A 10973-nucleotide genomic window follows, 5' to 3' on the forward strand; every position below is an offset into this window, starting at 1 on the left:
GCTGTCTGTTGTAGTGTAATTATAAAATGACCTAAAGGGAGAGCAGGTCACCAAGTGAGTGAGAAAAGGAAAAATACTGAATAATTACATCACTACAGTATAATCCTAATGTTAATTTAAAATGAGATATTCATCTAAATATGGCTAAAAATCATCCAAACGTCCATAAAAACGTCAATTTTTCGTCGCCGCCCTAATGGGCGCCGAAAAGGAAAAAAAATGTGTGTCCCCCTTATTCCAAACTCGTTCCGGCGCCACTGCGTCACGACGTATCAAACATCCCATTCATTTTAGGGCAAAAAAAAAGCAGTGTTCCACCCATAGAGGGCGCTTATGCCACGTATGCTGCTGAAAAATGATACAAATGGTAAAGTGGCAACAGTTTGCTCACAAATGTGGAAATTTTGAGCAGCATTCTTCACACATCACCCCCAAAGTCATATATCGTCGCTGTCGTTCCAGGACCTCGAATTTCCAAAACAGAAACTTTTCAGGAAGTAAAAAAAACCTGTTTGCTCTTAAAATACTGAACCAAATGTCGTCAAAGTTGGCACATGTCTTAATTATAGTTAGTTTCCCGCTGAATGTGTCATTACTTTATTAATATCTTACCTGGATAAGCTCAAATGATGTTGTTTATATTATCAGTCCGACTTGGAAGCACTTTCTCGCGGCCAGTCAAGCGGGAGAGAGTCGCATACTCATGCACGAGCCCCCAAGCTCCAGGCCGCGGGGGCGCGCGCAGGAGCAACAGCATTGCCCCTCGCCTCTCATGTCCGAGGCAGGGGCTTTCGCATGGGGTGAGAAATAGTCTGACATAACGTAGCGTTAACGTTACTTTATTCTTGTCAGAAAACACTCCGATTTGCATGTTAAAACAAGTTTGCAGCCTAGGAATAACTGGAAAACATTTGATTGATATATTAACGTCAGAGGAAGCCAGGATTAGTCAAAACGATATGAGAAATACACAGCACGTCTCCCGTGTGACTTTTCCGGGTTTACTGTCCTGTGTGGGGGGGTACACACGGAGGTAGGGGACGAATTTTGAGGTTTGACTGACAGATTGAGGGCGAATGGCGTTACAAGATTTACTCACAAGCTCGTTTTAATGCTTTTCCATTGGTTGCATTTGTTAAAAACCACACAGAGACGTGAAGGGTGACCAATGGCATTGATTCATGACAAAAAATAAAAAAGTGAAAAAACGCACATTCGAGGTCCTGGCACAACAGCGACGATATATTGGTTAAAAGCTGAAAAAAAGTGTTTTGGGGGTAAGTTCTCCCTGTAACTAAAATTATAAAGTGCATCAGTTAGAATCCTTTATATGAAAGTGAACAAGTGGGCAATATCTGTCTGCTGACTGTGACTGTTTAAATGTTTGTCCCACTGATGATGTCACAATGCCTATGACATCATCAGTAATGTCAGTAACCTCATTATTGACCAAAATCATCTTATGACATCACTGCATTGTGACATCATCAGTAATGGCATAAGCATTGTGACATCATCAGTGACAGTGATGTAATCAGTGATACGAAGTTGAGCAATTGTGCGCTGCGCATGCCAATAGAGCAGGCAGCTGCGGGCGAGGCCACTGCAAGCTGCGTGCGGTGGGCCGGCGCAGCGGGCCAGCCTAGGGTTTCAGCCCCGAAGGGGCTCATGACTTTGAAAACAACTAGAAAACCATATGTTATGATGCAATATCAATAACTTGACATGTTTTGCAAAAGAGATTTTTGCAAGTTTTTGTGTGCAATTTTGTGCTTGTCAAAGCACTGACAACCACTATTTTCTGAAAATGGCTCAGAAAAACCCACTTATTATGTACCTGGACATACCATACATTTTCTGAATGGTGTCTAGATTCTGGGTCTGAAGTTGTGATTATCCTCGAGCTCACAATAGACTGAATCAGCGTGACGTTGCGTCAACAACAGGTACTTCTTGGTAGACACCTGCTGATTGATTTCACTTTGCTAGAAAGATGATGAACATGATTTTGAATGTTTTGATGAATCAAAACAACCACAATCCAAGTCAGAAACACAACAGCATACAGTATGCTGTGAGCCTGTTAGAATTCAACATGCTTACTACCAACACTTAACTAGCATGTAGGTACTCCTGTACTGTACTGTACTGTACTGTACTCTACAGTCAACCTAGTGTCATCATTTAGCAGCACCCTAGTTGGCAAAAAGGTGCAAATCTAGGTCAATTTCGTCTGAGGTGAAATGCAAATGAACTAGAGTCATATGATAAAATGCTTCATATCCTCTTTAAATGCAAATAACTGCATTGTTTGTTATCCAGATAACGTGTTCGCATACAGATTAAATTTTAATACCAGCTAGCGGCGGCTGTGGCTCAGGAGGTAGAGCAGGTCATCAACTAATCAGAAGGTCGGTGGTTCAACCCCCGGCTCCTCCACTCCGTATGTCGAGGTGTCCTTGGACAAGACACTGAACCCCAAATTGCTCCCGATGGCTGTGCCCAGAGCAATCTAGCAAGAGAGTGGCGACAACAGAGGTTCAAAATGCGTATCCAGGAAGGGGGCTCACGCTACGTTTGAATCCATAAAATAAAGCTGATAATATACAGTTTGATTATTTAAATGTCTTACCCTTACAAAGTACATCACAAACTCTCCATTCTACTGCAACTCGACAGCGCGCCTTAATCCAGAACCTTACTTCACAAAAGTTCCTTTTGCAATGTAAAAAAACGGTCCATTGGAGTCAACGGAGATGTCACAACTCTTCTATTATCCACAGCTCTGGCTCTTCCTGCACCCTGCGTGGCAACTTGCCACCTTCGGTGTATGAATGTGTGTGTGAATGGGTGAATGTAGGCACATTGTAAAGCGCTATAAAAGCGCTATATAAATGCAGTCCCATTTACTGTACCATTTACCAATACCAGGTGTAAATGGGTTGTTGATCCCTCCCTGCTTTATCATCATTGGTTGCCGGTTGAGAACAGGTTCAGTGCTCACGGTTGAAAGTGCTACTTTTCAATTAGAATTAATGACAGAAGAACAGCATCAGCGTTTTTGTCATAGGTCTTTGGTGGACACAGGGCCTTGGTGTTATCACACACTGTCCAGCCATATACTAGGTTCGACCTAGTCTTGTTTAATCTTCTAAAAGTGAGATGCAGATCAGTTTTGGATTGGCAGGAGAGAAGCATGTGCATGTCAGCTGCTCCCTCACAGAGATGCACTTGTGATGTTGTTCTGCTCTGTGTTTCAGGTTGGTACCTGGAGGACCAGTTCCCCTGAGCCCACCTGTAATCCGCTTTAACACTGTTCCTCCATCTGTGCCCTGAACTGACCATGTTACAATCCAAAAAGGTTCATAGTGTCTATACTTTACTTAGATTGATAGGTTTTCTTTTATATCAGACACAGGTTTGTGTTCCTACCTGACATGTTTCGACGGTAATACTTCCGTCTTCTTCAGAGGTGTCACTAGATGGTGTGTGACGTGTCTTTAACAGCTGGATTATGGAGGCAGTGGAGATCAGGAAGCGGGCGCAAACGACGATGAACCGGGACGAGGGGGCTTACATGCTTTCCACCACCTGGAGCAGCGTTCTCAAACGGCGAAATGACAGCGAGGGGCGTGGTCGTCCTGTCAAATCTGACAGGACGATCACGCCTCTGTAAACAACATCAGCTGTTAAAGACACGTCACACACCATCTAGTGACACCTCTGAAGAAGACGGAAGTATTACCGTCGAAACATGTCAGGTAGGAACACAAACCTGTGTCTGATATAAAAGAAAACCTATCAATCTGACCATGTTACATTTACACCTCAGGGACTTAGTGGACATTTATCCTGAGTGACTTACAGTGATTGCATCGGAAAAATAGGCTTCAAAATACGAGATCAACAATGGTGCGAACAATATTTTAGAGTGCAAGGATCAAAAACATACTAGTATGTAACTAATATTCCTGTCTCCTTAGATCTTACTATAAGAATGAGATGTATAGAATGCTAGTATTAACTCATTGAGGGCCAGCCACTTTTGGAAAACGGATGCTCCCAGTGCCAGCCCTTTCAGAGCGTTTTCAGTGATTTCTCGAGGCCCACAGAATATTGTGTTATATTACTATGTAAACACCGAACACGCCCAAAGAACGATGAGACTCTATTGTATCATCAGCAAAAAAAAGTTTATTGATATCATTTTTCGTTCTTTAGTTATCAGCAGTAGAAGATAGGTTGTTTTCACCAAAAACAGACGTTTCAAACTAGAAGCTGAGATAATGAGCCTTTTGTGAAATGAAGCATTTCAAGCACATCACTGACTCTGAAGCTAATATTTTCTGATGTAGTGACGTGGTGTAGTTGTGTGGTGCCCTGCGTGCACCACCCCCCTCAACTGCAAACTCCTCCTCCGTGGGAGTGTCTCTGGTGGCTCTGCTCGAATCTCTGCTACCTGCGTCAGGCGACGAATCTCTGCATGGAGCTGGGATAAACTCATCCCCACACTAACACACAGCTTGCATGCTGGAGCTGGGAGAAACTCACCCCCACACTAACACACAGCCTGCATGCCGGCGGAGCTGGGAGAAACTCATCTCCACACTAACACACAGCGCCTATTTTCGGAGCGCTCCGCCGTTTTTGTGCGCCGGCTCCCAGCGCGACACCGAAAAGCTAAACCGGACTGCTGAGAATGGTTTGGCTTTTCGGTGTCGGGTGCTGCTTTTCTGGCGGCTAATCGTGTGGAGAAACTATGCAGCAGAGACAGAGGGGCTCAGTTGTGGGAGCAGATTGGCTGCTGTTCGCAGCTAATGTTAGCTCCAGCCAGAGCAATCTATACGGCTCTGGCTCCAGCATGCATCGGTTTCCGTTTCATCACAGGGCTTCTTCTGCTGTTTTTCCTCACCTTTCTCTAATCTGGAGAGCACTGTCGCCACCTAATGGGTCCGTAAAATAGCTTATACACCTTCAACATCCACCATATTTTTACAGGAGATGCATCAGGCTTTGATCCACGTCCCACCGTCAAAAAACGCAATTGACGTCTTTAGACGTCATTGGCACTCTACGTTACTATTTGAATTGACGTCTTTAGACGTCATTGGCACTCAATGAGTTAAGGAAACACATCATTGTGATCTTTTTTTCTAGCATCTTATTAATCTGACACCCATTGGTTTCTGAAGTTCTGGTGAAGTTATACGGTCAAATGAGCTGACCAGTGTTTATAGTTCACTTCACCGCTCCTATTCTTAGAGGCTCTACAAATGCAAGTCCTGGATCAGTAAGCCCATCATCATGAGAGTCAGGGTTAGTTCCACTTGGTTGGTCCAGACAAGGCTCGTTAACTCTGACAGACACCAAGGGGGCTACGCCTGGATCAGCCACTACCACAGCTGACCACCGGGGCAATGTGTCAATGGGGTCAAATGATAATTAGTTTTCGCAAATCGTTGCGTAATCAATTATCAGTTGTCTTTGGATACACTTGAGAATTAACGGTTTAGAAATGGTAAATGAAACACAAACTGTAAATTGACTTCTGATCAAAGCAGGCAACATGTAAGTGAGAGAGTTTTTCCTGGTGATAACGGGAGATGATGAAAGACAGGAAGAGATGGAAGAAGAGATGAGGTTGAAAGGGCTCAGTGAATAGAGAGAAGGACAGATAAGAGATAGAGATGAGAGTTGAGCCCTCATCGCTCCACGCTGCCCTGTTTTCGTGGCCTTAGCGGTCGAGCATGTGTGGTCTAGCGGAATGACAGGCATTGCTGGTAATGAACTGCCTCCACTCCAGTGGACCATCATTTTGAAGGTCAGTGGATAGGTCAAAGCAGCTGGTTCCATGGACTGATACCTCCCAAACTTTGGTAATGGCTGGCTGGCTTTTGCCGTCTCACTCCACTGGACTCCTCTCAGGAAGAGTGATTGGTTTTTCTACAGTCACATTTGGCATTTCACACTCGAAGATCGACAACAAACAAAAGGTCCCCCAGGCAGGTTTAATTGGCCGTAATATACTTATGATTACATTTGCAATCAACAGTTAATCTAGATTTAATATCACACTGCCTGGACTTTATTTGAGTAATATTCATATATTTCAAGTCTACATTACACAGTAGGAAAGGCTGTAGGATACAGTATAAACAATAGGAATAGTATGTGTGACGTCCGTTCCTCTCACCCACACCAGATCACTATCACCCACACCAAATCACTATCACCCACACCAGATCACTATCACCCACACCAAATCACTATCACCCACACCAAATCACTATCACCCACACCAGATCACTATCACCCACACCAAATCACTATCACCCACACCAAATCAGCATCCACCAGTGTGAGAGTCTGTGAGCAGGCTGTGAAAATGAGCCTGTACAGCTAATGTGCATAACACCACCTTGTGGAGACAACACAGACTTCTGACACTGGATAGCACATGCTGTGAGACTTGAGGCGCTGTGCTTTAAACAGCTCAAACACTTGTTTCAGTCACCTTTCACCAACAGTCTGCAAGCCAGGCGAGCTGCGCAACTTTTAATTGGTGGAGAAAATGCTTATCTGACAAAATGTGTGAATATCTGAATTACCGGTAAATGGCCTGTCGAGTACAGTGCCATCCTGAGAACTGTCAAGCCTCATACTCATCTCATTTTGTCTGGTGGTGGTCTATCTAACCTACTCCTCCTTTTGGACGTTAATTTGAAGATGTGCTTAAAAAACTCTCATGTTATTAATATCCGCCCGTTAAGAGGCAACACCAAATCAAACGCAGCCACCTCGCCTCGATCCCCCGAAATCCAATTAGGCTGCTGATGAATTTGAAATTGATGGCAAATCTTTATGAGCGCGGGCACTTCCGCAGGTGATGAGCCCTCCCCTGAAAAATGAGATAGGAGGGGAGGAGGAGGTGGAGGGAGGGGGAGAGAGAGAGAGAGACAGCAACAGAGAGAGAGAGAGAGAGAGAGCAGTCTGAAGATACAGCAGCAGATTTATGACTCCTTGTTTAGAGCATACTGCTGAAACAGACTCATAAATGTTTTTGATGGCCCACAAATAAATAACTCCAAACATGTCTGCTCAGCAAACGATAAATAATCCTAAAAAAAAGTTTAATCGTGCCCTACCTCCTCCCTATTTATTTGGGGGATATTTATGTGCATGATGTACTTTGTTCATGTATCTCTACAGGAAGTCTGACACGATCTTTCCCTCTGCACCTCGTGTGCGTCGCCTCCCAACATCCCAGATTTGAGTGATTAATAAAGTAAAACTAAAATGCTGCATTATGCCGGCAAGGTTGTAGGAGAAGAACCATCTGAAGAGCATTTGTGATTCTGCAGCTCTTGAACGGCCTCCGCTCCGCTGTGCAATAATTCCAGTGTGTTTTCTGAGAGCTGTGTTCACCCCTGGAACCTCTCTCATCTCTCCCACAGCAAACTGCTTCCCACATGCACAGTTCAACACACTTGGTGTTAAGGTGCCCTTTTTATAACTCACTACTCATTATAACAGCCTGGGCTCTGGGAAAGGCTTATAGAGGGGATAGTGTGTGTGTGTGTGTGTGTGTGTGTGTGTGTGTGTGTGTGTGTGTGTGTGTGTGTGTGTGTGTGTGTGTGTGTGTGTGTGTGTGTGTGTGTGTGTGTGTGTGTGTGTGTGTGTGTGTGTGTGTGTGTGTGTGTGTGTTGGCCACACTGATCCGTCAGAAAATGGACAGAACGGATAGACGGATAGATTTATGTCCATTGGATGTACAAGTAACCTCCTTGTACAGCAGGTGGCGGTAAGCACCTTGAAGGTGTCAGCGACCCGCCTATAAACCGAGAGAAGAAGAAAGCTGGCGTCAGCTAGCTGTTAGCTCTGTGCGCTACGTTACTTATGTGGCAATAAAATGCCACTGAATGACCAGATTAGATGGTGAAATCAGACGGTGACACTGACTATCACGTTGTACAACAGCGGGATGGTGTACACAGCATTAATTATAGCCTCCTTCACCGCCTCGGCCGCCATCTTTGAAAAGTTGAAACAAATCTCGGAACGCCTCCTCTCGAGACCTCGACTCTGATTGGCTAAACGGACAGTGACTATCCGACCATCCGATACGTCCATCCAGAAAAAGTTTATCCCTCTTCAACTTTCTGTCCATCAAAACGTATGCAAATTTTCTGGATACGTACGCTTCTGAGTGCTCCACGGACAGTCGGACAGCTGTCATTGAAAATGAATGGAAGTGAACAGAGAAATGAATGCACACGGACAGACACCACGGATCAGTGTGGCCAAGGCCTTATAGGGGATAGTGTGTGAGTGTGTGTGTGTGTGTGTGTGTGTGTGTGTGTGCCCGCGCAAGTGTGAGTGTACATTATGTGTGTGTCTACATTTATCTGTGCATTTTACAGCACAGCAAGAGTTTTGATATATTGTGTCTTAGATGTATTAGAGTGTAGAGTTACAATACTAGAATGTCTAACTTCGATACCGATACTCGGGGAAAACGTTCTGGGATACTGGGATACCATTTTTGATATCATGGGGTGAAATGACATAAGCGAAGACAGATGGACGGGGGGACACTGACAGACGCACGCTTCTCCATAATCTAGACCTGATAAAACTCCAGCCTATCAGAACACTTTGAGCTTGTTGAAGCAACAGATAGCCACCGAGGATAGGGTGGGAGAAATCAGTAGTATGTTTGATTTTTCATTAAGAGGAAGCTGCTATCGATACTGTTGCAAATGAGTATTGTATCTTTGACAATCTCGTTAGCGTGTCAGTTAGACCGCTCTACATTTTTGGATCTTTAGAAACTTTTCAAACTGTTCTTCACTTTACTCGTTTTCTTTTGACATGTGTCTAAGCCTTTAGCACAGTAGGCTACCTGTGTGTGCATGTGCTAACCTTTAGCACAGTACCTGTGTGTGCATGTGCTAGCCTTTAGCACATTACCTGTGTGTGCATGTGCTAGCCTTTAGCACAGTACCTGTGTGTGCATGTGCTAGCCTTTAGCACAGTACCTGTGTGTGCATGTGCTAGCCTTTAGCACAGTACCTGTGTGTGCATGTGCTAGCCTTTAGCACAGTACCTGTGTGTGCATGTGCTAGCTTTTAGCACAGTACCTGTGTGTGCATGTGCTAGCCTTTAGCACAGTACCTGTGTGTGCATGTGCTAGCTAGCATACATGCATGCGTGCATTGCCATCTATATTTATGTGCGTCCAAGTGCCTGTGTGCGCCTGCCATCATGAGGTGCATTTATGGCTGGGAAGACATGTGCAGCGAGGCGTGTGTTGGTGGGGTGGCTGTGATTGACCAATGTGTGGGACTGTGTGTGTGTGTGTGTGTGTGTGTGTGTGTGTGTGTGTGTGTGTGTGTGTGTGTGTGTGTGTGTGTGAGTGAGTGTGAGAGAGAGAGAGAGAGCTCATGTGTGTTGGCGGAGGTTTCCCAGGAGAAGCCAAGCAGCAGAGCTGACCTTGCAGTAAAAATAAATAAAAATAGAGACAATAATTTATTTATTGCCATCACACACGTTTGCTCTCTCTATCCTGTATTCAATGTTTTCTCCGCTATTTTAAAGCATGTCTTCCTGCACTCTGCGGGATTATCGATCTCTCCAAAAACCCTCTGTGTCTTCACTTTAGGACAGCTGAGATTGGGATCATCATTTGTGATCTAATCAGTGTGCTTTCAGTGGCTTCTCCCCTTCATAGTTGGGAATGAGTTTTTATCCCTCGTCCAAATTTTTTAAAAGGTCCTCACTTACCAGACATCCCGCATTGTGTACTTTTTTAAAGCTTAACCCGACTGTTACAACGTCGTCTCTTATCGGACAGGGTCCAGCTGGAAGTATCAAACAGATGGCTTTATACCCCCCGGGTTTCCATTCAGAATAAATGACTTCAATAAAAGTCCAAGAGGGCACTTAGGGAAGCAGACAATTAAACACGTTGCATGGAGAGCTCAGTCCAGCTGTATTTCAAACCACTGAAAGCTGATGGAGGCAGTCATTGAAGAAAAGACAGCACTCAATGTCGTTTCAACAATGGACAGGAAGCAAACAACCTTGAAATGGAACGGGCCGGTATCGAGCTCGGTTCAGACAATGCTGCCCTAATGTCTACTTTTGGCATAGTGCTGTTATATAAAGATTGTGTTACTTGTGAGCATTACTTTAACGCCGAGACAAAAGGTGACAATCCACCACAGTTTGCTTTTGATTCAAAGTAAGTCATCCTCTGATAGTCTAACAAAATTGTAATAATGCATATGCATTATATGCATATATATTAATTATTCACCTGTAGTTTTGACAGCAAAGAGACATTTCGTGTGGTGTTCAAACACATCACATCAGTGGGAAGTCCTCTATTGTTACACCCTGAAGGATTATAGCTTTTGAATGGCTTTATCCAAATCAGGGAATTAGCCGGCAGCGTTTTGAGCTTTACTCAAAGGTATTTTAAGCATCATCAACATCACAAAATTGTCATTCAAATACCTTCATCGTGAGGAAAGGGATCACATGGCCTCTGGATGAACGGTGGAACAGATTGGCAGTCCCTCTCGTTGTAATTGTTGTAATTATACACATGTTAAGCAGTGTGTCTGTGCAGCCTGATACCTGTTGGAAACACAGCTACTGTATCTCACACTGCGCTGAAGCTGCCAGTAACCACTGACCAGGGATAACTCATTGAATCCTACTCGACATAATTAAAACAGCATTAGCGTAATTACCTCTGCCGCTGCGCTAACCTTCCCCTCAGGTGTGCAGTTACCCAGTTCCCCGAGTGGTACCGATGCCAAGGGCCTGGTCTGTCGTCCCTTCTGAGGGCCTCATTCATTTTCTCTCTGCCTGTCCCCCAGCAGGCCGCAGGGTTTTTCCTGCTGTCACAGGATTGACTGAACACAGGTCTCAATTTGTGCCCTCCACCTAAGCAGAAAGAGGTATTC

The sequence above is a fragment of the Poromitra crassiceps genome, assembly GCF_964638095.1.
Source record: "Poromitra crassiceps genome assembly, chromosome: 2".
In the NCBI taxonomy this organism is placed as follows: domain Eukaryota; kingdom Metazoa; phylum Chordata; class Actinopteri; order Beryciformes; family Melamphaidae; genus Poromitra; species Poromitra crassiceps.